Below are 27,062 nucleotides of genomic sequence, written 5' to 3'. Positions count from 1 at the left end.
CACAGGCAAGTCCAGAAGACAAAGGAGAGGAACACTCTTTAATAGAGGAAAGGGAGGGATGCCTGGGTGGCTCAGTCAGTGAAGCATCTGCCTTGGGCTCAGGTCAAGATCCCAGAGTCCTGGGATCAAGCCCTACATCGGGCTCCCTGCTCCGCAGAGAGTCTGCTTCTCCTCCTGCTTGTGTGCTCCCTCTCTCTATAAAATAAATTAAAAAAAAAAAAAAAAGTAGAGGAAAGGGGGATGTTGGGAGAGTTCTTATAAACAAAATGTCCATTGTAGTTTTGAAGCATGGTAGCTTCTCACTGGCTGGTCTGTGGCCATCTCTCATTGGATGGGCTGTTGCCAGGGGAGAAGAAAAAGCTTTCTTTCTCCTGCCAGGTAATAAAGTAATGTCCACCTCTCAAGGTCTGTCTCTTCCTGTTGGATTTGCAATCGGAGACAAGTGGTGGGGAGTGAGCGCTCCCCCTGCTGGCCTCCGGCTCCATTCTAGGGAGGGCTCCCTTTGTTAATATTCATGGCAGTAATGACTTCCTGCAGGCTTATGCTTGATGTCGCTAGACTGGTGCCTCAGCCTCCCCTGTCAGTCCCCTCAATCCTGACCATGCATCTGGGCTTCATTCAACTTGCCTCAGCTGTGTGTGCCTCTGTTCCTGCTGGGTGCCTGACTACACGATACTCCCCAGGCCTCGTGAAGGGAGAATGACTCTCCCCCACCTGACAGCCCAGGAAACCAGAAACAGTTCCATCATTTGCTGAAAGTCACCCACTTAATAAGTGATTCAATCAGGAACTTGAGCTCCAACTGTTCAGCTTCAAAACTTCTACCTTCAGCAAACCCTTCACAATCTCAGGGTAAAGGGAATTCTGGCCCACAGGCGGTCCAGCAAATCTCTAGCCATTCCTTCCAATGGGGTTGCTTAAGATCTAGGTTCCTCAAACTTAGAAATTCTGGAGCTGCTCCTGTGGTCACTTAATGCATGAAGCCTCAAAGACAAGGAGCAATAATCTCTTTTTTTGCATGAGGAGAAATTCAGTGCAAAAGGCCAAGAAGCTAAGCCTAGGAAGACGCTGCCCTGTCCCCCAACAACTTCCCCTCCCACGATGCTCATGGGGCTGCCACTCTAGCCCAGAATCAGAAGAAAGGGGTTGGAAGACCTGAAACTCAAGCCTCACTCCCCACCCCACCCCCACCCCCACCTCCCTACCCCCCAACACCCCCCCACCCCTGTCTAAGACGTTGGGAGGTAATGCCAGCAACGTCTTAGTCTGAGCAAAACTTCTATCCATGATGCACAAGGAAGGAAAAAAGAGAAGTCCCAACAGAAAAAACAGTAAAGAATCTTAACAGGCTACTTATAGAAGAGAAAACGTAAAAGGCTAATGACATGTAAGGAGATGCATTGCCATTAGTAATCAGGGAAATTTAAATTTAAATGAGGAGGTATCCACTGGCAACCATCAGCTGGGCAGAAATGACAAAGCTGGATCATGTCAAGTGTCAGTGATGATGTGGGGTCATAGGAGCCCCCAAACCCTGCTGGTGGGTGGGGAGACAGGTGACACCAATCTGGCAGGCAGAGTCACGTGCCCTGATGCATTCCAAATGAACACATGTCCACTATCCTCAAATGCCCATTATTTGTTTTAGAGAAAATTAGCAGCCCGAAGAAAAAGAAAAATTTAGCTGAGAAGTGGTTTTTTTTCCTGCTAAAATGCTCGCACCGATAGAGAATAGCCCATTGACTCATGATGCGCACCACGAAAACAATTTCTATGTTGCCATTGGAAAACAGAAGACTTAACTGTTTTTTTCCCCCCCACGGAATTAAATAAACCAATCAATTTTATGGCACTATCTTCTAGAGTCAGCCCAAATTAATTAATCATTTGATAATGTTGGAGTGACCTTTTTATTCTTCCTTAACTCCCTGATTACTTCTAGGCAATAACGGAAGTCTGCACAGGTAAGCAAATGCAGTGTATGAAAATTATTTGTAATATGCCCTTTTGCCATCCAGGGACTAAATTATGTAAATGCTCCCATACAGTGAGAAAAATAGATCCCTGTTCTCAAGCTACAATTACCTGATTAAGATCATAACACTGAGCATAAACCAAAAGCAGAGGCATAGTGGTTTTTAAAATTCAGCTTAATTACATCTACCCTGAGGGGCACAATCAGGAAACACGTTTTTTTTAGAAGTGTTGGCATCTTTCCTTCACACCTGGGCCTCGCTGCCGACTGCCTCCAAGTTGTGAATCACACGCTGAAACGTGGAGGGGCTCGGGCATAAAAGACGGGGAGCTCTTGGGAGCAAGCAGCCAACGCTCCCGTTCCTTTCACCCCATTGTCTCCCTCCACGTGCTAAGTGAGGAAGCTAAGTTGTCACATCCAGTTATAAAGTCTATCCTAAGAATCCCTTTCTATTTCGAAGAAGGTTAACTTTCAAGGCCGAAAATCCCATGCTCTGTGTATCCAACCATAGTTGGCAGCCGCTGTAACAACCTGGATCCAATTCCTAAATCTTTTTTAAGCCTAAGCTTCCAGAATCCAATGGATAGAACAGAAAGTATGTTTGTTCTTGTTTCCATTTTCCATCCGGGAGGTGGGAGTGAGGCGTGTTAGATGCTGAAGTGTTTAAATTGTATATTTTAATACATAAACAGCCAAACCGAAGCTGTCCACCCCGGGGTGTGCAGCCTGGAGCACAGGCAGGTCACCCACCTGAGTCAGACCAATATGGGGGGCAGGACCTCTCATCCCGACCCAACCTTTCACATCATGTCTTTCATTCTCTCTTCATCACCCCCCACATGCTACCCGCCACGTTTGCACCCTGTTCCAACTACCTGGCTGCTCCCTGGCCCTTCCTTTCCTGACAAACTCCTGCTCACACTCCCAGGTCCCACTCCTGGGGAAGCCGTCCTCCCTGCAGTGGGGGGAGCTCCTCTCTCCCTGTCCACCTCCCACCCCAGCCCACCCTGCCGGGCTCTCACAGAACCCTGCACACGGCTCCCACGGCCCTCAGGACCTTTGTGTGTTGGCACAGTGCTGAGTTCCTCACTGCCCAGTGAACTCCTCCAGGGAGAAAACCTTGGAAAGCAATTGGCCTCCCTCCTGCACACAAAAGGTGCTCAGTAAATGCTGGCTGGATGGCTGCACGAAAAGCACTTGAGAGCAGAGTCCAGAGCCTGACTTCTCTGTGTGCCTCCTCCAGGCTCTACCCCAGCGGCTGGCTAAAGTAGGTGCTCAATAAATGGTCATGCACTGAAACTGACCTTCAAAGGCCACATCGACTTCCTCCAAGGGGCCCCTCCCGGCCTTCTGCTGCAGCCTGAAGATCTGGGACACCGTCCTATCCATCCCATCCCACTGCCCGCATCACTGCCTGGTCCTAGGGTCCCCTCCCCCCACTCCACATGGTTGAAGCCCTCCCAGGGAGGGGTGCACACAACATGAGGAGGAGAACCCCACTCGTCCCCTGAGCCCACCCAGCACACAGTCTTCCCTTCTCCTCCCCAGGCTGGGGAGAGGAGGTTCTTCACTAGGTGCAGAGACCATTTCCCCCCTGGCACTGCCACTTTAATTTTACAATGGATCTTATTCTCAAAGGAGGAAAAGTTGGAGCCAAACCAATTAATTTTTTAAACACCCCAGAGATCCAAATTAAACAAGGTTTGCCTGGCATAGCTACAGCCTGACAAAAATAGGAGACTTTCTGGGAAGCTCTCAGCCTCTGGCATGGGTCAGCCTGGTTGGGACCTGCGCCTGCCCCATGGAGCTCTGTGTGTGCCCTCCGCTCTGGCCAGTAGAGTGCTTAGCTCCCTCTTTGGAGAAAAATAATAATAATAATAATAATAATAATAATAATAATAAGGCTGATGAGGCAAAGCAAAAATAGCAAAACAACAATTAAAATCAATATGCAATATTTTCTTTTTCAACTGAAGCCTTCCCTTGGGTATTACTCAAATAATAATAATAATAATAATAATTCTTAAATAAGTACTATCCCTCTCATCCTTCAGAACTCAGTCGTTTTTTTAAAAGTAAGCTCTACACCCAACGTGGGGCTGGAACTCACGACCCCAAGATCAGGAGTCACAGGATCTGCCGACTGAGCCCTCCAGGTGCCCCATTCAGGGGTCAGTTTCAATGTCCCTTCCTCAGAGAGCCCTTTCTGGAAAATCCTATTTCCACTAGGACTCACCCTTCTCCCCTCGTTTCCCAGCTCTGCATCCTGTTCGTTTTCTTCATGGCACCCACCCGATCTCTCCCGATTGCCCTGATGCTTGAGTAGGTGAGACACAGCTGGGTCAGTGGCTAAGAGAGTGGGCCCTGGAGCAATGCCCGAGCTCAGAGGCTGGCACGGTCACCCTCAGCTGAGTCCTGGACCAGGTGCCTCAGCTGTCTGTGCCTCAGTGTCCCCTTCTGGAAAATGAGGACGAAAATCATCCCGACCTCACAGATTTATGGGGATTGGTGGTTACTGTGTTCAAAGCACTGAGAACAGAGTCTGGGAAGGCTTACATTGTATTCTCACCATCCCCACTGTTAACCTCATGGGGTCGGGGCTCAATAAAGGCTGACACAGGCCGGCTCTCCCCGACTCTGGCCTTAACCTGTGCTTCCAAATTCACCCCTACATCTTTAGAATCATGAAGCCCTTCTGTGTCCAAACTGAGTGCCTCTTCTGCATTCTCACAAGGGGCTCCCCCCCTCTCCAGCCCCCATCAGGGCCGTCCACTCTGCCACCACCTGTCCTGTCCTTGCTTCATGTCCTGTCCTTGCTTCCCATCCTGTCACCCCTCCCCCATTTCCCCAGCTCACCCACCACTGGAGCACCAAGCACAGCCCTGCTCCTCCTTCCTAGTGGAGACACAGCCATGCTGGCCTGGGAAGCCAGAGTCTCTGAGAGTGCGTCCAGTGACCACGCTCTGGGCCAGGCAGGTGGCAGCCCAGCCATGCAGGGAAGCCACCCTAAGGCCAGGACAGAGCAGGGCTTTGCAGCTGTCTTATTAGGTGCTTGCATTCAAGTGCCCTATGCTGCCCCCAGCGAGGCTAATCCTAATGGGCATGTGCTGTGATGTGGCCTTCTAACAAAGGCAAAGAGGGAGCAGGACAAAATGATGAGGAACACAACAGCCTGGCAGCTGGGCATCATAGCCTGGTGTTTCCAGATTTACAGACGGTGTGACTTGATGATGAAGCCATGGTCCCAGAGAGAGCAGACTGAAGAGAGGGTGCTGGCCCTGAGTCGCTTTGGTTCTAGGGACACCATTCTCTGTGCTCTGGGTCTTTCAGAGCCTTGGACATCCCATCTGCAAACTGGGTGACCTTGGAGGCTCCTCCTCCTTCAGCCCCTGAGCTTCTAATGCACCATGACTGCACCCCCAAAGCCTTCAGTCCAGGACAGAGGATGCCAATGACCCAGAAATGGCTCAACTCACCACATGGGGCTCCAGACCTCCTTGTGGCCCTGGGACCCAACCCGCTTCATGCTTGCCTATCACGTTCAGGGCTCCTCCTTCTTCTCCAGCCACCCCCTTCTCCAGCTCCATCAGTGCACAAGTCAGACCCTTTGCTGCTTCCCTGCTATCCGGAGGATGACGCCCAAAGCCCTGGTCTCCGTGCTCTGGCCTAGCCTCCTCTCCCAGTGCCGTCCCCACTCCTGGGTGATGTCCAGGTAGGAAACGAGGTCTTAGCATCCACACGGCTCCCGCACACACCTGTTCGCCCACACCCTGCTGGAGCAAGCCTTCCCTGCTGGCTCCTCCATGTGCTCACCTGCTGGATTCCCACGTCTCTGAACTTCATTCCAGAAGTCTCCTTAGATACACGTGAGGAAAAAGAAAGAAAGAAAGAAAGAGAGAGAGAGAGAGAGAGAGAGAGAGAAAGAAAGAAAGAAAGAAAGAAAGAAAGAAAGAAAGAAAGAAAGAAAGAAAGAAACCATGTGAGAAAGAAAGGGAGACACGGGCAGACCATGCACTAACCTCGTCATTTCACCTCATCGAGCCTCAGCCTCGCCATCTATGAAATGATGCTCATGCTCACCAAGCTCAGAAAAGAGAGAAAAGAATCAAAGATGCTTCACAAATGGGACATGCCTCACAAAGGTCAGGCTGATGGCAAGCCGAGGCTGGCCTCTCCTCCTACCCGTGGTAGCCTCCCCACTCCGGTAGGTGTGGTACATCTTCGGATGGCCACAGGCTCTTGTGGGGGCTGGCAGATTGCCGCTTCCCAAATATCCCTGCCATAAATCATGTCAGCCCTACTCAGCTGTCTCTGAGCCCCTGGCCATGTGTGCACAATATCGGGATAGAGTTTAAATTAAATCCAGAAGCTGTAACGCTTCATAAAACTCACACTGCAAATTCCCTGCCATGGAATGCCACACCAAAAAAATAATAATAAATAAATAAATACTACATTTTTCCCCCATGGGTGCTGAATTTTCCCGAACTTGGCTCCATAAGAGCTGGGGACCTTCCAAAGATAAGAAATCTGTGCAGGAAACCTCTCACATTTCCTCAGGATTCAAGTCATTCCCATGCATTTTCTGGAAGGAGAGAGAGGAGCAGGGTCCCAAACTACTAGGGGCCAGAAAGACGGAAACGTGGTGCCAGGGGGAGAGCTGAGGAGGATGTCTACACCGCGTTGCATATGCTGCCTCCCTTGCCATAACCAGCCCCTGTCTTCTTCTACACTGAAATTCCCACTGCCCAGCAGCAACTCAGTGCATGTCCACTGTGCATCTGGAGTTCACCTCCAGGATTTATGAGTTTCTGCCCCTTTGAGCTCAGGGCACTGAACGTCATGCTGGGAGACACCTGTAAGAAGCATCAGAAAGGGGTGTGTGTGCGTGTGTGTGCACATGGGTGTGTCCGTGTGTTCTGAAGAGCTATGTTTCCAGAGGGTCCCATCAGCATGGAGTGTTGATGAGAGGCTCCGTGGACGGTGGGGGTACCTGTTGCAGCCGCCAAAACGATTTGCTAATATCGGCCTGAAACGGAGGAAAGTGGTTCTCGAATCACAAGGACTATTTTTGGAGGCCTCCCAATGGGAAACTCTCTCCCTTTCAAACACACAGCTTTCTGTCAGCAGAAGAGACTATTCTTCAAATCAGATCTTCCTTTCTTTCTCAGATTTCTGTGCTTTATACGATGTGATCATGAAAATGCGTCTACTTGGAAGGTACAGCGTGCAGAGCAAGCAGCGTCGCCGGGGTGGGCATGAGCAGGGTGCCCGTGGTGTGCAGAGGGAGGACAGTGTCACCACCCAGGCTCCCTGCCGCCACGCCACAGCCCACCCTGACCCCGCAGGGGATCATGGCAGGTGACACAGTCCCAGCATGCTTTCCTCTTAGGGCCCGGCTGGGAGTCCCTGAGAGCATCGGCCCATCCAGAGAATAATTTATAAGTGTTTCTTCTGCTGTTCCCATCCTAGACTCACAGATTCCACTCCCCGCCCCCCCCATAGGCTCATGCAGGTGTGTAGAAACAGCCAGTGAGTGTCCGCTCGGTGCCAAGAGAGGGGCTCAGCCCCAAGGTCTAGGATGCGTGGATGTGCATGAGAGGCATCACCACTGCCTCCGTGGAGCTTATATTCTAGAGAGAGCGAGGTGTTAAGGAAATAAGCCCGGGCAGCGACAAAACTTACAGCTTTGGATAAACAGTTAAGAAAGAAAAAGGAAGAAAGAAAGGAATTGAGAGAGGAAGGCAGGGAGGGGCAAGGAAAGGAGGGAGGCTGGGCAGGACTGGAGAGGGAGGCAGGGAGGGCAAAGGGGAAGGGGATGGGATGGGGGTGGTGGTGAGGGAGGCAGGGGGAGGGGCAGGGCAGGGAAGCAAAGGGGAGGGGAGCATGGGGGAGGGGGCAGGGAGACAAGGTGAGGGAGTAAGGGAGGTACAGGGGAGGGAGGCAGGGGTGGGGGGAAGGAGACAGGGAGGTAGAGGGAAGGGGCAGAGAGGCAGGGGAAGGAGGGAGGGAGGGAAGAAGGGAGGGAGGGAGGGAGGGAAGAAGGGAGGGAAGAAGGTAGGGAAGGAGGGAGGCATGGGCACGGAGGGGAGGCAGAGGGACAAGGGGTCCCTCCGAGGTAACACTGGGCAGGTAACACTTGCCTCTTTGAGCAAGTCGCAGGGCCACCTGGCCTGTCTGCCTGTCTGCAACCAGGTGGAGCCTTCCAGAACACCTGGAGTGGGCGGAACCTGTCCACATCCCCGGAGCTGATAGTTCAAACAGCTGCTGTGGCACCAGGGCTCCGGGCCGCCTTGGGTGCTGGTCGTGCATTTGTTGAAACTCCGCAAACCGTACACGTACCGCATGGTGTGGAAACCCACTGTCCTCACCTTAGGCCTTAACTGTCTTTCAATTAAGGACTTTGCTTTCTTTTTGAAGAACAGTTTCAGGCTCACGGTGACATTTAGAGGAAGGTACAGAGATTCCCACAAACCCCCTGCACACACACCTGCCCCGCCATCAACAGCCCCCCAAGGACGAACCCACACTGACATGGCCTCATCACCTGCCGTCTGTACTTCACATCCGGGTTCACCCCCTGGTCCCACACATTCTAAGGGGTTTGGACAAACGTACAAATGACTTGCCTCCCTCATTATAGTATACAGAGCACACAGCTTTAATTTTGTTTAAAAAAAAAAAAAAAAAGAATCTGAAACCGTGACCACAGGGCGCCTTGGTTGGCTCAGTTGGCTAAACATCCGACCCTTGATTTCCGCTCAGGTCGTGATCCCGGGTTCAGAGATCGAGTCCTGAGGCGGGCACCCTGTTCAGCAGGGAGTCTGCTTCTCCCTCTCCCTTTGCCCCTGCCCCACACCCCCCTCCAATAAATAAATAAATAAAGTTTTCTTCTGAAAACCCAGAAGCCCTCACCAGAGAGCAGGATCTATGTGTTGCTTGCATCCCAAAGACACTTGCTTTCCATAGACTTTAGGGTCCTACGTCCAAGAAAGGCTTCCAGGGCACATTCCGCTGACCCACGTCCCACCTGTGACAGGTCTATGCCTGGTCCCCTGGCAAGGTCCCGCTACCTCCCAAATTCTGCTTCTATAAATTCAGACTGCAGTCTGCACCAGGCTTAACTCTTTTTTTTTAAGAACATCTTTTGCCAAAGTACAAATCTGTGTTGAATAAAGTAATTAGCTGGTGCCCTGCCCAGAAAGCAGCTATATAATTTATGTTCCGCACGGTCACATGTAACAAATCAAAGCCTGCCTCCCTGTCATTTGTTACCTTCCCCGGCCGGTCATTTAGTTCTAAAGGCCTTGGTCCAGGGCTGCTTGTATCCTATGATGTTTACTCGCTGGGCTAGTCGACGACCCCAGAATAACTCTCCTTCCACTGCACACCGCTGCATCGCCGTTGACACACCCCCACTTGCAGAGGTTGGTAGTCAGCACTCGAAAAGTCTAAAGCATGACTCAAATGGAAAGCCAGTAAAAGCTCCCTGAGGAACAGCTTTCAACAAGTCGTTCTGATTTCATTTAAAATAAGCCAAGAAGGCGAGGGATGAGTGGATAACTATATACATGCTTCCCTCCTGTCATGTTCTTGGAGCTTCCCCGATGTCCAGGGACGGTCCCACCCAGGAGAGCCATGCAGAGCCCGGTAGGCAGGACCATCACAGCCCCACTTTGCAGACAGGACTGGAGCACCCTGAGGAGCCTCTGATGGCCACGCTCACCCCCCTGAGCTCAACCCCACTACAGGGGCCAACTTGCACCCTCGGGCCCTATGCACCTGCCCTGTTCCCCATGCATCCCTCTCCTCTCCCAGCTGCACCACACTGGTGTCGTGCTCTGATGTCAGAGTCCTGGGCCAGCGCCTGCCCTGGGCCACCTGGCTGGGCTCCTTCACTCCTTCCCCCTCTGTGCATCCACAGTCTTGGATGTGGGCTCTTCTTCAAGGCCACCTGCCCTCCCCCAGTAGACGCCTTCCAATGCCAACTCAGCACCCATCACACCTGACGGCACCCCCAACCCCGCTGCCCCCACCCACAGGTTCTGGAGACTACCCCACCGGCCCCCGCCTCACCTCAGAGCCAGGCCTGCAGGTGGGCTGCAGAGGGAGGTTCCCACAGGAGCCCAGCTTTCTCCATCCCAGAAGTCCTCCCAGTAGTGTCCGCCAGGGACAAGCACCAGGTGGGCTCTGAATTGTCAATCGCTAAATAGTCCCGGAAATGCTCCGGACTGTAATAGATAGAAGACAGAAGTAGCCACAGAGGCTGAACCAATTGCACCTCTTCTCTGATTCACCACTGACCTTGCATCGGTCTCCCGGTGCGGCTGTGACAAAGTGGCACAAACTGGGTGGTTTCAGAGAACACAGAATTGTCCTGTCGGAGTTCTGGGGGCCAGAAGCCCTAACACAAGGTGTCAGCAGAGCTGCTCCCTACAAAGGCTCAAAGGGACGACACATCCTGCCTCTTCCAGCTTTGGCAGCCCCATGCAGTCCTCGGCTTGAGGCTGCATCGTGCCAATCTCCATTGCCAGCTTTACAGAACCATCCTACCTCTATCTGTCCCTCTCTGCTGTCACATGGCACTGTCCTGGTGTGTCCATGTCTGAATCTCCCGCTTCTTATAAGGACAGCAACTGCACTGGGTTAAGACTCCTCCTAATGACCTCAGCTTAACCAGATTACACCTGCAAAGACCCCATTTTCAAATAAGGTCACATTTGTAGACACTGGAGGTTAGGGTTTCAACATATCTGTTTTTGTGGGGACACAATTCAGCCCAGAATGAATCTGAATTAGGTTTCCCTTGATAAGACTCTTTCATTCACGAAGTCATTCAGCAAACATTTATTGAGCGCCTGTTATGTTCCAGGCCCCGTGCTAAGCATAGGGACTCCTGGCCTCAAAGCCTCACGGGCCAGGGGACAAGTGAGCAGACAAGTGCGACACAATATGAGCAGGGACACTCGGGGGCCCAGCAGCCCCTCTCCCTGGTGGGGCTCCTCTCCTGATCTTAGAGCATCCAGGTACTTCTCGGAGGGAGGGGGACAGTGACGGAGCTAAGAATAGCAGCAGAATGCTAGCTACCCGGGCAGTGAGGCCAGGCCAGAGGGAGTTCCAAGAGCCCAGGAAAGAGAAGCGTGGATCCTCTAGGAAGTGGAAGAGGCAGGACCGCTGAAACGGAGGTGGCCAGAGGTGTGCAGAGTGAGCCCAGAGGTCACATGAGGCACCCCCCAGTCGCTGTGAAGGCAAAGGCACCCCAGAGCGTCGCTGGGCCACAGTGGTGCCCGGCCGCTGGGCCCACATCAGAGCCTGTACCCCAGAGCATCCCTGCCAGACAGGGGGCTCCTGTCCACTGCAAGGCTGGGGAAACAGATCATATGAGGTGTTGCAAAGGCTGGACTCGGGACTCTGCTCCGAAGCCCTGGCCACAGCCCACATCCACAGCCCGGCCTTCCAGAGACAGTCCTCAAAGGGGGAGACAGAAGGCACGCTGGTGGCCACTCATAGTTTGTTTTCATTTTTAGCCCTCTCTGGGGCACTTGCCCTGGGACTCACCCAGGGACACCTGCCTGGGCTCAGGAACATGGCCTCAAATACGCCCACCGCCCAGCCCAGTGGTGAAGGTCAATGAACTCAGTTTGCGCTGGAACCTTATAAGCAATCCACGTTTGCCATTTTGACCCTCACGATTTACCATTTAAAAAGAAAAATAAATTCCCAATCCAGTCGGCCATCTAGTTATGTTTCAACTGTTCTGTTGTCGTTTCTTTGCCACCTGGCTCTGCAGGTCATGAAGGAAGTGCCAGCCCTGGTCCGCTCGCCATCCTGGGTTGAGCACCCACAGAGGACCCAGCTAGCCCACTTGGGGAGCTCCCTGGAGGTCCAGATCTTCTGGTGCACCGGGAGCCACCTGCTGATGGAGAAGGCGCCCAGGCTCTGCTCTGGAGGCCGGGGGGAGCTCTGTATCCGCACTCTTCTCCATGGAGTTGGCTGTTGGGCTCTCTGCCTTGATTTGATTAATGTGGAGAGACTCTGGCAGATGCATTCTTGGAAGAACCTGGATTAGTTGTGTGTGTACATAAAATCGAAGATGCGCCGTGGGTGTTTTTAGCCGAGCATGACTGATAGCTAAGCTTGCTAAGATAGGAGCAATCAAACCCTGGCTGTTTTTAACTTTTTCACAGATATGCCAAAGAAGCTGTCTTATCTAAATGCGGGTCTCAGGATAATCTAAAAGAAAATCCTGTACTCCGAGTAGCGTCTGGTGAATGGCAAGGCTATAGCATGCACGTCCCCACTCTTTTATTCTCTTTCTAATAATCGTTGGGCCAGCGCCGGCGTGGTCAAAGGGCGCCGGGATCTTGCATCACGGATGTGCTTTATGTGTGTAGACGGGGATGTGCGTACATCTAAATGAGCACAGCTACCTTAAGCCCTCGGAGGGAATTAAAGGTGGCTAACAAAGCTGCACGTAATAGAAAAATAAAATAACAAATGAGGAAGTCAGGGCAAGTGACACAGAAAATGAGGAATAAAAATCGAGGAAGGAAAAGGAGAGAGGAGAGGCGTGTGGCTGTAAGGACAGGAAAGAGGGGGAACAGGAGGAGGAGGAGTGAGAGAGAGAGAAGGGGAAGCGGTGAACAAAGCTTCTGTTTCCATGGTGACCAGCAGCTCCAGGGCCATGGAGAGGAAGCGCTGATGCTCAGGAAGATGCTGTGGACCGGCGGTCTAACCACATGCAGTCAGCCTCCTTCCAGTTGTTGGTCTAGCCCAGAAAGCAGCAGCCTCCAGCACCTCAGAAGGCTGGGAGCTGCCCTGGGCCTGCGCTCTGTGACTCCCCAAGCCCGGCTGCACCTGCTAGCCCTGGGGTGACCACCGCACACTCCCTCCCTTGGGGATCTGAGTTCCACCTGAGGGACGACTGTTGTGTTGGCTGGTGGCTCATCCTGTGGATGGAGCGAGTAAGCTCAGAGGGATTCTAAGCTGCTCTGTGGACTGAGAAGCCGGGAAACTGAGTAGGGTCAAGTCAAAGGTCAACACAGCTCTTGCCAAGGTCGGCCATGGACTCCTTGTGGCCAAATATGACTGTCCTTTCCTTCCTCCATGTCTCAGCACTGTTGGACACTGTGGACCGTGGCTTGCTCCCACACACTCCCCCATGTGGTTGCTGAATGCCTGACGTCCTTGGCTTTCCTCTCCGCGCCCTGACCAGGCCGGCTATGCCTCCTCATCCTCTGCCGAGACCTCAGACAGTGGGCCCCTTGTTCTTCTAGTTCTCCCGCTCCTCTCTCTGGGGGCTCTCCTCCTTTCCTGCGGATGCAGATGGGGCCCAGGGAGACCCCACGCCCCAGGGGCTCTCCAAAGTCCAGGTCGGTATGTCCGCAGCCTCCGGACCTCTCCACTTAGACACTGCGTCAACATCCCAGAGGGAAATCCAAAGTGAATTCTCAGTTGGCTCCCCCAAACTTGTTTTGTCCTCTCAGTAAATGACACCATCTTGTTCCCGGATGGTGACTTAAACCTGGCACTCGGCGTTATTTCCACACTCCCAGCACAACAGCCATTGGCACGCCATGCCTGTCCCTTCAACTTCCAAAATGAGTCCCTTTTCTCCTCTGATGGTCTAAAATCCCAACTCCCGTCCTGGCCAGCACTGTCTCCAGCCTGAGTGCTTGATGGCCTCCTCACCAGTCCCGATGCCCATGATTGTTGCTCCTAGTTTGCTCTGCCTGCCACAGATGGAGGGATCAGTTTACAACAAGAATTGGATCAAGTCACACACACACACACACACACACACACACACACACACCACTTTAAACCCTTTCCATGACCCGCCTTACATTAAGAATCAAGCACTAACTCCTTCCTCCGGCATTTGAGATTGGACCTGTCCCTGCCAACAGCTTCCCTGGCTCCTTGCCCATCCCTCCCTCCAACCAGCTTCTTGTATTTTCTCAAAAGTGAGGGTCTTTCCTGCCTCCAAGCCTTTGCACTCACTGATTCTCTGCCTGAATGTTCTTCACCCCGCTCTTCATACACCTGCTTCTTCCTCATCCATTTGCACTTTGAACCCCAGAGAGACCTCCTCCCTCTCTCTGTCCCAAGTAAGCTCTGCCTACTGGTCTCCATTGAGGCCAGCTGCTTGGTTCCTTCCTGGCACCTAACATGCTGGTCATGTTTTACTAACTTGTTGCCTCGTGTAATGTCAATTTTCCTTGCTGGTCTGTAGCTCCCTGAGGACAGGGTCTGTGTCTGACCCCCTGACACCATAACTCAGAATCTGTCCAGAGTAGACATTCGCTCAGTATCACTTTGAAAGCTGAGCAGACTACAGGAGACTGGGTAAGTGACCTCTAGATGTCCCAGTTCTGGTTCTGCTTGCTCTGAAAGCTGGTGCACAACCCCAGCCCTGGAGTTCCATTGAAGACATCTGGAGTCTTCCAACAAAGCCCCCTCCTGGGGTTGAGCAGGTTTCCGCTGCTGCAACCAGAGTCCTCTGTAGTTCCCAAACCAGAGTCCCTCTCTGTGCCAGCCTCCAGTTCTGGGAGTTTGTGGATTTAAGGGCACTTGGCATAAGGCTTGCTCCGTTCTCAGGCTTGGAGTGGGGTGCAAATCCAAATTCCTGCAGCAGGGAGACCATCTCAGCCTCCACTTATTTCCAGCCCTGGGAGCACAGTGTTGGGCACTATTGAGTTGAAACTGCATCCCGGAGATAGGGGCAAGATGCTATGTGTGACAGGGGTGTCTGGGTGAAGCAAGAAGGGAACGGACCCATGGGGTGATGGCCAGGGGCCTGGGATACAGAAGCCACTCTGTACTGACAAGCCATAAACATGAGGCTCTCAATTATTCTGGGTTCCTAAATCCCAGTCTGTGAGCCTGAGGCAGCCAAGCCACTAAGCTACCCAATTTGACACTCCCCCCCACCCCCATACACCAACTAGGTATGACAGTGACTGCTCCTTCCCATAGTCCCACCGGAGTTTCTATTCACTGCAGCTGGCCATCTTTCTCAGACTGCCTTAAGCTCTCTCTGTTAAACTTTCCCATGTGTGTATGTGTGTGTGCGTGTGTGTGCGTGCACGTGTGTGTGCGTGCACATCTGATCTCATTAACTCTAAAGCTCCTCAAGGGCAGGGACCTTGGATCTCAACTACCCTGAGCTCAGAACCCAGCATACAACACGCATCAAATTAATGTTCGTGGGTTTGATCTGCCTGCATTATTATCTCAAGGGCCGCTTCTAGCTCTGGCTCAAGCCGCTTCCCACCTGCCCTGGGGCAGGGAAGAGAGGGAGGAAGAGAGTGGGCAGGACAGATGGAAAAATAGAAGCCAGGAGGGAGCAAGGAGAGGGAGGGTGGGGAGGGGAGGCTGAGCCTGGCTTTCCTGAAATCGAGTGAGGTTGGGTTGAGGCACGGATATTCAGAAAGAGCTTGAGGCAGAGAGAGCGCAGGGAGATGAAAATAGATCTATACAATCACCAGATGCCAAAGTATTCAGAATGTCATGAGTCTCCCCGGAACATCTCTCCAGAGAAGCCCATAGAAAAGATCCTTCATTCCGTTTCTAATTAAGGATCCACTTTGAGGTACCCAGCCACAGGAAGGAAAGTTACAGTGACTAACATTCTTAATGTCATTAAAATAATTAAATTACACAGTCATTTCTTACACCCAGCATGGCCTTTTTTTTCAACACTTCCCTTCAAAATGAAACATTGCAAAAGCACTGGGGAGTTGGAGAGAGCCCGCGGACAGAACCTTCATTTCAACTGCCACTCTTAGCAGACAGATGTAATGGGCTTCACAATCCGTTTGAAATTTTCTTACTGTGTTGTACACATAATAGCCATAATGCCTCAGATTTTAACGGCCCCCTCTTACCTAACAACAAAACGTGTTCCCACTAACATTCCCTTTTTGTACACTGAAGAGGGGAGAAGGATTAGTAGCCCCACTTTGTGGAAGTAAAAATTTCAGGGTAGCACACAGTAAGCACAGGTGTTCCCTAATGCTTGCCATATACCCCAGGCCCTGAGCTTCTCGTACCTTATCATCTATCCCCCAACAATTTAGGAGCTCTGAGCGAGGATTCAAACCCAGGCAGTCTGAGAACACATATGCTTAAACACTATGCTACATCATGTGCTCAACAAACATTTATTGAGCACCTACTACATGCCAGACACTATGCCAAGTACCAGGGAATAGCAGGGAGTGAGAGAGACAGGTCCCCATACTGGAGGATGACATTCTAGTAGGGACACTCACCAGGGAAAATGATGAGTGTGACAACTTTATACAGAGAAACAAGGCAGGAAGAAATTAAAACAGTATGTCGTGATCAAGAGCATATGGCGGGTGATGGAAGAGTCAGGGGCCTCCTGAGGAGGTGACATTTAAATTGAGAGCTGAATGACAAGAAGGATCCATTTGTAGGAAGGCATAGGGCAGAGCATTCCAGATGGAAGGAAACACAAGATCTAAGAATGTTGACCTTATTGGGCTCAGTAATTCTACTCCTGAATATCTGTTGTAAGATATTCTTTTTTTTTTTCAAGATTTTATTTATTTGTTCATGAGAAACAGAGAAAGATTGAGAGAGAGAGAGAGAGAGAGAGAGAGGCAGAGACACAGGCAGAGGGAGAAGCAGGCTCCATGCCGGGATCCCGACATGGGACTTGATCCCGGGGTTCCAGGATCAGGCCCTGGGCTGAAGGCAGCGCTAAACCGCTGAGCCACCCGGGCTGCCCAGATAATAATTCTTAACACAGAAAAAAGGTATTCTCTGTGCCTTATTCACAATAATAGAAACAAAATAAAAATGACCCAAAATACATTAGGAGAAAATTTCAAGGAACGTGACACATGTGTTTGATAAGATGTTATACAGCCATGAAAAAAATCCTACAGGCCTTGATTCTGGCTGAGAGGCACAGCTTGTTCCACCCTTCCCACTGATTGCAACTAGAAACCTTGATAGAATATATGAAATAACTACCAGAGTACTCTGAAAAATAAATAAAAAGAAGCAGAGTGAAGAGAGAAATCAGAGCCTGAAAAAATACAATATGGTAGTGAGCGTGTTGGGGTCCCCTCCCATATTTTCCAGCTTGGATGTGAAGGCAGTCAAATCCTGAAACCGTGCAGCAGATGTGGACAAAATAAATTCTGAGAGAATTCCTCTCTTTCTGGCTGGAGAACCAGCAGGGCAGGTCCTGCAGGATGGAATGTGGGAAGAATCCCCAATTGGTTTTAGAGTTTCCTCCTTTTCCTCTCTGAGGGCCCTGAGTGGCCCGAGTCAGGAGGCCACAACCCCTGCATGCACCGGTGGGCATGGCGGCCATGCAAGCACTTCAAGTTCTGAGAAAACTATTTTCTTTGACTAGAGCTACCTGGAAAGGGGGCCTCTCGGGCTCAAAGTGAGGCAGGAAGACTGCCTGTGGCTTTTTCCTTCTCCTTTTTTTCTAGCTGCTTTGTCTCCAGTGTGGACCCAGTCATGTTGGTGGTGGGGAGTGTTGAGAGAGAATACAAGGAAGATAAAAGCCTCAGCTTTCCAGCCAGGGCACCAGGAGAGGGGACCCTAGGAGCTGGAATGTGTGGAGAAAGCTGAAAAAAGAGATCCCTTGGACCTGACATCCCAGGCTCATCTCCGTGTATGATGCCCCCAGCCTCATCTCTGAACTGTGCGTGTGCGTGTGCATGTGTGTGTGTGTGTGTGTGTGTGTGTGGAACTAACACAAAGCAGCAGAGACAAGTCTTCAAGAGCTTAGCTGCAGTATGAGCACAGTCCAGATGCCAGGCTGGACCCTGCAGGGTGCACTCGGAGGACATACCTGAATAGCACTGCAAAGGTTTTCAAAAATAAGCTGACATTGAAATTGCAGCCCAACAGAAGGTGGGCAGGTACTCGTGGTCAACCCTAAGCAGGTTGGTTACCCACTAAAACCAAACAAAACAAAACAATCAACATTTACCAGAAGCTTTGTACAGCACCAGAATCTCATCAGGTAGTAGTCAAACTACCCAAGATACAATCTGAAATCCCTCAGCATACAAAGAACCAGGGAGGGGCAGCCTGGTGGCTCAGCAGTTTAGCACCGCCTGCAGCCCAGGGTGTGATCCTCAAGACCTGGGATCGAGTCCAATGTCGGGCTCCCTGCATGGAGCCTGCTTCTCCCTCTGCCTGTGTCTCTGCCTCTCTCTCTCTCCTTCTTTCTCTCTGTCTCTCATGAATAAATAATAAAATCTTTTTAAAAACAAAAAAAGCAAAAACAAAACAAAGAACCAGGAAAATCCCAACAACTCTCCAGAGAAAAGTCAATCAAGACAAGCCCACCACAAGATGACCCAGATAGTGGCATGATCAAACAAAAGACTTACAATAAGCAACCATGCTCCGTGAAGTAGGAAAGATCACTGTTGAAATGAATAAAAAGTCAAACGTTCTCAGCAAAGAAATAGAACCAGAAAGAAAGAACCAAGTGGAGACATTTATAACTGAAAAATACAATAGCCAAAAAGAAGTGTTTTTTAGTCACTAAAAGAGCACAATAGAAGGGAGATAACAAAGGAATAAGTCAGCTAATTTGAAGATAAATCAATAGAAATGATCCAATGATGGGGAGAAAAAGGTTTGGGGGGAAAAAACAGTCTCAGAGTCCTTTAGGACAATACCACAAGGTCTGGTATTCATGTCACTGGAAACCAAGAAAGAGCATGACATTAAAAAAAGAACAAGAAAAATGTTTTTAAATTCTCAAATTCAGTAAAATACATAAATTTATGGATCCAAGAAACTCAGCAAAACTTGGGCAAAATAGGCTTAACTAAAACCATGTTAAGATACATCATAATTAAACTGCTGAAAACCAAAGATAAAGCAAAATTCCTGAAAGTAGTCTGAGAAATGATGCATCGCACATAGGGGACCAGCAATTTGGAAGACGGCAGATTTCTTATCAGAAACCATGGAGACCAGGGGACAGTTGAAACTTATTTTTAAAGTCCTTGAAGGCAAGAACTGTGAAACCAGAATCCTAAATGTAGCAAAAATACTGTTCAGGAATAAAAGTGAAGTAAAGACAACATCAAGAGAATTTATCACTGGCAGTGTATACATCACAAAACAAACTGTAAAAGAACACTACAAAATTATTTTGCAAAGGGTTTGCGATAACCTTGAAACGTTCCTGTGACCTAATGTTTTAAACCATGATGATACAGAATTAAAAAAACTTGTGATTGCAGTTGTGTCCAACAGCATGATTGCAATATGCTTCTCCATAGAGAAAGGGCTGGATGTGAGGAAAATAAAATGTTATTAGTGACTTCTTTTGGTAAAAGAACTGTTGGTAATTTTACTCTTCCTTTATTTTTTTCTCCAAAATTTCAGTAGGTGATTAACTACTTGTATAATGTTAAAATGATTCTTTCTACTTTCTAAAGCCCTGGTTAGTCTGGGGGGAAAGGTGAAGTCCATGTCTCAGTTTTGGTACAAGAAAAATAACATGTTTATCATGTTGGTTTCTTTTTTAGAGAGAAGGGGTGTGGGAGAGTGCCCACCAGATGAAGAGCACGGCAAACTCAGCATTTGCTCATTCTCATGAGGTCCCAGTTATTCAAGATAACTGGGATCAAAACAAACAGAAGAATCAGTAAAAACCTAGAGTTCGAAATCATTGAACACTATAATAACAGCCTGCCTGAAGGTCTTAATTCTGTTTACATGGAAAACAAGGCCTTTATGGAGGTGGCTCAGTTGGTTAAGCATCTGCCTTCAGCTCAGGTCATGATCCTGGGGTCGTGGGATCCAGACCCACATCAGGCTCCCTGCTCAATAGAGAGTCTTCTTCTCCCTCTCCCTCTTGTGCTCTCTCTCTCTCAAATAAATAAAATCTTAAAACAAAACAAAACAAAAACAAGATCCTCATGGAAAAGACCCTCCAAGATGCTAATGGTAATCAACTGATAGCACCATCTATTGAAAAGAACAAACAAAAAGCCCAAAACAAAACAACAACAAAACCCCCCCCAAAAAACAAAAACCAGCCAGTCACAAATGACCAAAGCAGATTTAAGAGCTTTAGAGATGCTGACACAGGAGCCAAGGGCCAGCGGCAGCCCACCAGTCTCCAGAGACAACCTGCTGAGTGCGGGAGGTGAGTCTCAGAGGCGAACAGTGACCCAGGGGAGTGCAGGGTGGAAATGGAGGCGGCCTCCTCCTCCGTGATGGGCCTGAGTCAAGAAGAGAAAGGCAGGCATTTAGGAAGCTAGGAAACATCCTGGAGATGGGCAGGGCAGGTCCAGGGTTTGCAGTTTCCCAGCAGACTTCCAGCTTTGGGAGAAAAACCACGCGAGTTCCATTTTCCACCTCTTTCAGGAGCCCAGAGAAGAAACTGAGGCATGACGATTGCAGCGTGTGCTGGCTGGCAGAAGCCTTCCCTTTTGTACCACACTTTTCTGCCAGGAAAATATGGGGTTTCCACCCCACCCCATCTCTCCTTCACCGCCCTTTGGATCCTTTCCCTTTTAATGAGAATGTCTCTTGTCTAGTCCAACATTTCTCAACCTGAACACTGTTGACTTTGGGAACATCCATCCCTCTGTCATGGGGGTGTCCTGTGCCCTTGGAGGCCAGCAGCACCCAGCCCCACAGGGGTGACAACCAAAAATGTCTACATACGTTGCCAAATGTCTCCCGGGGAGCAAAATCAACTGCACTTGAGCACATTTTAGAAACTTCATGGGCAGTGATTTTTGAAGAACAGGAGGTGGGCCCAGTTGTCTTAACTGGAATGGTCCCCGGGGCCAACAGAGCTCTGGGGGGAGTAAGGGCAAAAAAAATGTCAGGTTCAAGATCTGTTTTTCTAATTCAAAAAAGGGTAAAATGTTGTCTGGAGATAATACAATTTTCCCCATGTGAATTTATTGCTATTCTGCTGGAATATTCCTCCTGTGTTTAGCGTGTCCCTCAAACCACACTCATTACATGCTGTGTACTCCTCGCTGGGCAGTGGCCGGCCTGGTCAGCTTGCCTCTACAACCATGTCCCCAGTTTGCAGAAACAAATGCAGCGGGGTGCTTGGGTGCCTCAGTGGTTGAGCATCTGCCTTCGGCTCACAGCATGATCGCGGGGTCCTGGGATCGAGTCCCACATCAGGCTCCCCACAGGGAGCCTGCTTCTCCCTCTGCCTCTCTCTGTCTCTTATGAATAAATAAATGAAGTCTTGAAAAAAAATATAGAACTTTGCAGTTTATAAACTGTTCTTTGCCTCGCGGAGCCTCACACTATTTCTGAGAGCTGAGATCAATCTCCCCCAGAGAAAAGGAGGCTCAGAGAAAGGAGACATCTTTCCCCAGTGGGTGGGATTGGGGCTATAGGATGTCCTCAGCTCCAGAGAGAGGGGAAAAAGGTTGCTCCCTTTTGCAATCCAATGCAATAATGAACTCAGGCTGGATTTACGGGTGAAAAGCAGTGGAGAAGCAAGACATTCACACAGTGACAGCATGTCGTCCTGCAGAAGAGTAACTACAAAGAGAAAAGTTGCCTTAACATGGCGATCCCTCGCTGTCGCTGCCTTAACCAAGTGTTGGGCTCCCCAGCAGAGGTGCTGCAGGCCTGTCCGTGCCTGCAAAGTACCCTCCTCACCCCAGGACACAGTATTTCACCCAAGAAACCTAACGAAGCCTCTAGCCCTCTCTCCCAATGCAGAGGACACATGAGGGATAGAAGAACATGCAAAAGCCACAAGGACACAATAAGACAGATCGAAAATGTGGAGCATTCTAGAAGACAACTGGTCTGCATTCTCCAAAAAAAAACAAACGTCCCAGAAAAAAGAAAAAGTGGAGAAACCATCCTGGATTAAAAAGACTGAGGGGCACAACAACCAAACACAATGTGTGTGGCTGAATTGGAGCCTGGTGTTTTAAAAAATAACCGTGAAACACATTTTTAGGACAGTTGAGGAAATAGGAACTTAGACCGAATATTGTAAAGATAATCGTTTTTAGTGTAACAAAAATATTGATGGATAGAAGAAAGTGGCTTTGTTTTCAAGAGGTATGTACTGAAGAATTAGAATTTAGGTGTGAAATGTCATAATAGAACTTCCAAATGATACGTTGCGGGATGGGGGGGCAGTATACAGTATGTATCTACAGTGAGGAAACAGATGTAGGCACGGTCATACGGAGAAAGAAATAAGATATGGCAGTGTTCAAATGAATCCGAGGGAAGCATACATTCTGCAGTTTTGACAATTTTATTAAAGATTAGGGGTTCCTATTCAAATAGCAATTTATTAACATATCCATTCAGATATGATGGTGAGCACCTGTTCCGTAGCAATCCCAAGCCCCCAGCTGACCTTAAGAAGCCTACCATCCACAGAGGGATGGGAGGAAGACCAGGCCCATGGAACCAAATCTGATGCTTTTTCCACTGCTTCACCCATAAGGATTTTTTTTGTTTTTGTTTTTGTTTTTTAAGATTTTATTCATTTATTCATGAGACACAAAGAGAGAGGCAGACACATAGGCAGAGAGAGACGCAGGCTCCTCATAGGAAGCCTAATGTGGGACTCGATCCCTGGACCCTGGGTTCACGACTTAAGCCAAAGGCAGACGCTCAACCACTGAGCCATCCAGGTGCCCCACCCATAAGGCTTTAGCAGCAAGAGATTTGGGGGAACTGTCCATCGGCTATTTTTCTCAATTCAGTGTCATCGCTACCATGTAAAAACCATATCCCTTTAAGACCATCCAAGAAGTCGGGCTTGAATGCTTGCCTAGTTCTTCGGCAAGTTTCCAGAGCTCATTAAGTAGTGGAGATTATTAGAAAGAATCTCACACGCTTATTAATTTTTTTCCAGTGAATCAAAGATCATCGTTGCCAGGCTTTGTTAAATCTGCAAAACACATCGGCATTTTGATTGCTAATTAGGGTATGGAGAGAAATAGTGGCTTCAACAACAATTTCACATAATAGAGTGAATTTAATTGAAATGCATAAATTTAAAAAACATTCTAATTCGTAAACATCCTCTTGGAAATCTGTGCCTACACCAAAACACTCGTGAGTCGTACACATCCAACAAAATCGGCATCTTCCAAATCTCTCTCTTGCGTGTCACAAGGTAGAGCTTCCAGCTCCGACCATGCTGTGCCTCCCCACCCGCCACTCTTGCCACAAGGTTTTCATCTTCTGTGTCCCTGCAAGCTCCTCCTCTAGACCATGAGATTCATTCATTCATTCATTCATTCATTCATTCATTCATTCATCAAATACTTATTGACAACCTACTAAGTGTCAAGGCCCAGTTCTGGAAACCAGAGATGTGGTGGTGAACAAAATTCATGGAGTTTAGAGATGTAACTAGAACAAGTTGCAATAACTTAATACCATCAGAATTAGCCTCCAAGGTCTACACATTAGGCAAAAATGCCCTATCTCCATGTTCTCCCAGTGAAATCCCAGTAATGTAGAGGCACATATAATGCTTTGAAAACACAGCAGGATTGCAGGTCCAGAAGGGCCCCAGAGGTCAGATACCCCAAGACCACAGCTTTTCGTAGAAGATCCCCAGGATGCGCCCTTCTCATGGTGGGTCAAGGGGGCAAGGCCAGCAGTGCCTGTGCCATGTTCTCAATGTTCCACTTGCCAAAGCAAGTCACTGAGGGGCCATGAGGACCTGGGAACGCTAACGGGTCTCCCAAGAAGACTTGCAGCCTGTGCCCACTCCTACTGTCCCTAAGATTCAACCCAGATCCCACTGTCTCTGAGAAGTCCTCCTCGGGCTGGACACCTCTTGATGGGCCCCCACTGACCTCTACTTACGTCTGTTATCCACCGACTGTGGTTTATTGGAATCATATGTTCACGTGTTCATCTTTCTCCCTCAACCTGAACTTCCCAAAGCCCCTTCTCCCCTCCTTCAGAATGTAGAGGGCATCACTTTTGTACAGGGCAGTAGACAAAATGGCAAAACTATTCACCTGATAAAACTATTCACCCTCCTAGATTCTCTTGCAATTAGGCTGTCCCCACAACACGGCCTGGCTTATGCAAAGCTTTCTTGAAGGAGATAGATTTTGGTTCCCTTGTGGTTTTGCCCTTTACTCTTTGGTCTTGGTGGTGGTGGGTGGGGGGCAGTGCATGCACGCGTGAGAGGGCCTGAAACATGCTGCGATGTCAGATGCAGCAACCAAATTGCAACCATGAGACTGCAGCCTCATGGAGTAAAACCACAAGGTACAGCAAAAAGACAGGAAGAGAACAGAGCCTTCTGTCCTTTAATGACTTAAGTCACTGCCCATGGGGTTTCCTGAGTCCCAGCCAAAGGCACCTTCACCAACACAGCCTCTCAGATGAAATACAGGGCCCAGCACCTAACAAGAACGCAGCAGCTGCTCAAGTGTGGAGGGCGGGCCCCCACTAACTTCCGCCAATATTCTCAGCCCATTGTCATCACTTCTCTCTCTTGATTTCCAGGTTGGGCCACACTCCACATGCGGTGCCTTCTGTGCCCCTTGCTCTGGCTCACCCCAGGGCTGTGCAGAAGAAGGGCCTTAACAAGAAGCACTGTTTCTCCTCTTACCTCCCTTGACGACTTCTTGAGGCTCCTGCTCTGGCAGCCTCCTGTGCTCCACCCTCGAAAGATACTAGACTGGCAAAATGCACCCCTGTGCCTCAGGGTCCTCATCCACAAAATGGGTATGTTAACTGTCCATATCTGCCTCGAAGAGTTGTGAGACTCAAATCAGCCAGTTCTCACAAACCATCAGAACCACAAAAGCTTCCACAGCACCTACCACATGTTGGGCCCAATTCTAAACCCTTACATGAGTAATTCTACTACTTTTCCCTGTGACCCCATGAGCACTAATTGTCACCCTCACTTTATAGATGGGGAGATTGAGGTGCAGAGAGGTGAAGCACCTTGCCTGTGGAATCACAGCCCTTGGATCTTCTCAGACATCAGAAAGTAGAGATGAGTCATCCCCACTGCACTGACTTGTTTGCAGATTCCTGGCCCACAGAATCTGGAAGCATAAAAAAGTAGATACTCTGTGCCACCAAGTTTGGGGTGGTCGGTTACTTAACAGCAGTGACTAGGATATGGGGCTGCCCCAGTGGGTGCCTGGGAGGCCACCAGTGGTCCTGAGTGGAGCAGGGGACACTCCCACAGGCAGCGTGCCGCTGCTCCCTCTGCAGGACAGGAGGCTGGGCCAGAGAATCCTCAAGAAGCCAGCAGGCTCGAAGCCAGATCTGAGAAAGGGACTGTCACAGGCGATGGGGCAGGGGCAGGCAGTGCCAGGACAGGTGACGGCTCAGAATGCAAGCTGAATTGAGGTTGGGATGGGTACAGTGACAGCTCTGAGAAGCCAATGCGCTGGGCACCGGCACATCATCCCCTGGAAGGAACGAGGCTAATTCAGCCTTATGGAGTGGGACAGGGCGGGGGGCGGGGGGGCAGCTTCCCAGTCGGCCCCCTCGGTGGCTTTATGGGTTAGAGTCTGTGGGGTTCCTGCCAAAATAGAAATTACAGAATAGCAAGTGCACGTGAGCAGAGACCAGGTAAACTGAGGACCAAGTCGACAATAGGTCTAGGAGGAAGAAAGCAGGGAGGCCACACTGGAGGAAGCCTCATTTGCTCCTGCACCAAGATGTCTTGCTTCCCTTCAGGTCCTGCATTGAAGTGGGTGTCCCAGCCAAAGCCCTGGTCACTGCTCGTTTCCTCCCCACCTCTGCTCCTGCAGGGAAATGTTCCTCTGCCTTCTACAAGCCTTATCCTGAAATGGCTACATGCAAGTGTCCTGCCAGCCAAGAGCTCCTGCTTTGATGATAGCCCAGCAGGAAAGCAGCCCTCCGTGGCCAGCAGGTGTACACAAGCCTGCCCCCAGCCAGCCCATAATCTGCAGGGAGGAGCAGAGCCTCTACTGCCTGGTCCTGCTCCCCCTAGAGCAGGGCCTCCTTGGTTTGCCTCAAGCACCCCCTAAAGTGGCCTTGACACAAGGGTGCTGCATGGGCACAAGCGCTCCCTGCCCCACAGCTACTGCCCGGGCCCCTTCTCACCCAGATCAATGATGCCCACAAAAAGGCCTGCTCAAAACTACACACCTTGATGGCTTTATCGACTTTCTTGGGGAAATCTGTGCCCGGTGTCACACGGGGGACCTGTACGGGAACCCGAGACTCTTCTCCGCCTCCCAGACCTGCTCTCCATTTGCTGAGTAGAGGCCTTCAGTTTGCTCCCTGCTGCGCCATCTGAACTGGAGGCAGAGGTACTGTCTGCAGAATAAAAACAACTGCATTGTGCGGCTTCCAGCAGCGCCGTGGCTCCAGCTTTAGTTGATCTGGGGCCTGAGACATTCCAAAGGCACGTAGCCCTCCCTTGGCCAGGGCCCGGCCAGGAGGAGCAGCCCGCGTGAGGGCCCTGCTCGCTGGTCCCGCACAGGACTCCAGGTGCCCACTCGGGCCTGCAGACAACCTGGCCTTCTGTGCCATCAGAGCCTCAGCGTACACACAGCCCAGAGATGACCGGCCCCTCGGACCTCCAGCGGGGGGGTGGGGGAGCCCGGGATTTGAAAATTCAAAACACGCCCAAGAGCTGCCATGTGCTTTTAATTTCCCTGTTACGGTAAAAGCAGGAGAAAAAAGACATCCAAAGAGTGCATCCAACAAGTCACTAAAGGAAAGCTCCCCAAACAACTCACAATGGCATTTCCTGGCGTTAATTTTAATTGGATGGTTTAATGTTTGATTATCGCAACCCTTTCACAGCTGTAAAGCATGAGCAACCCAGGAAGTCGCCAGCACTGGGTAATGAGCTAATCAATCTTTCATCCCCAACGCAGCAGATCTGACTGCAGGTGGGGGGGGGGGGGGGATTCACCCACGCTGGGTTTGCCACGATGTCCTGCTGTGTGGCCCACGCTTGAGTGTCCAGCCGTATCCGTGAGGACATCCTGACCTCAGTAGCCTCAACAGAGAGAGCATGGACCACTGAGGCTCCCCAGTTGTCATGGGCCAGATGTTGGTTGAAACTCAACCCCTGAGTGGGATGGTGTGAGGAGGT

At 50.2% G+C, this 27,062-nt stretch overlaps 1 long non-coding RNA gene across 6 annotated transcripts; it reads right to left on the bottom strand.

The window, feature by feature from the left end:
- Window positions 1-61: 61 nt before the first annotated feature.
- LOC144300980 (uncharacterized) lies at window positions 62-27,062 on the bottom strand. Of its 6 annotated transcripts, none has more exons than XR_013367727.1 (4): window positions 26,880-27,062; window positions 26,105-26,275; window positions 24,923-25,026; window positions 62-195 (listed from the first exon to the last, which is right to left on the bottom strand). It is a non-coding gene; the product is annotated as an uncharacterized LOC144300980 (long non-coding RNA). The 6 variants fall into 6 exon arrangements; XR_013367728.1 differs by lacking the exon at window positions 62-195 and adding an exon at window positions 5,787-5,830; XR_013367725.1 differs by lacking the exon at window positions 62-195 and adding an exon at window positions 22,496-22,892.

This window comes from Canis aureus, chromosome 29 (genome assembly GCF_053574225.1).
Source record: "Canis aureus isolate CA01 chromosome 29, VMU_Caureus_v.1.0, whole genome shotgun sequence".
NCBI classification, from domain to species: Eukaryota; Metazoa; Chordata; class Mammalia; order Carnivora; family Canidae; genus Canis; species Canis aureus.
The sequence above is the reverse complement of the archived record's forward strand: the minus strand, read 5'-3'. Positions and strand labels throughout refer to the sequence as shown.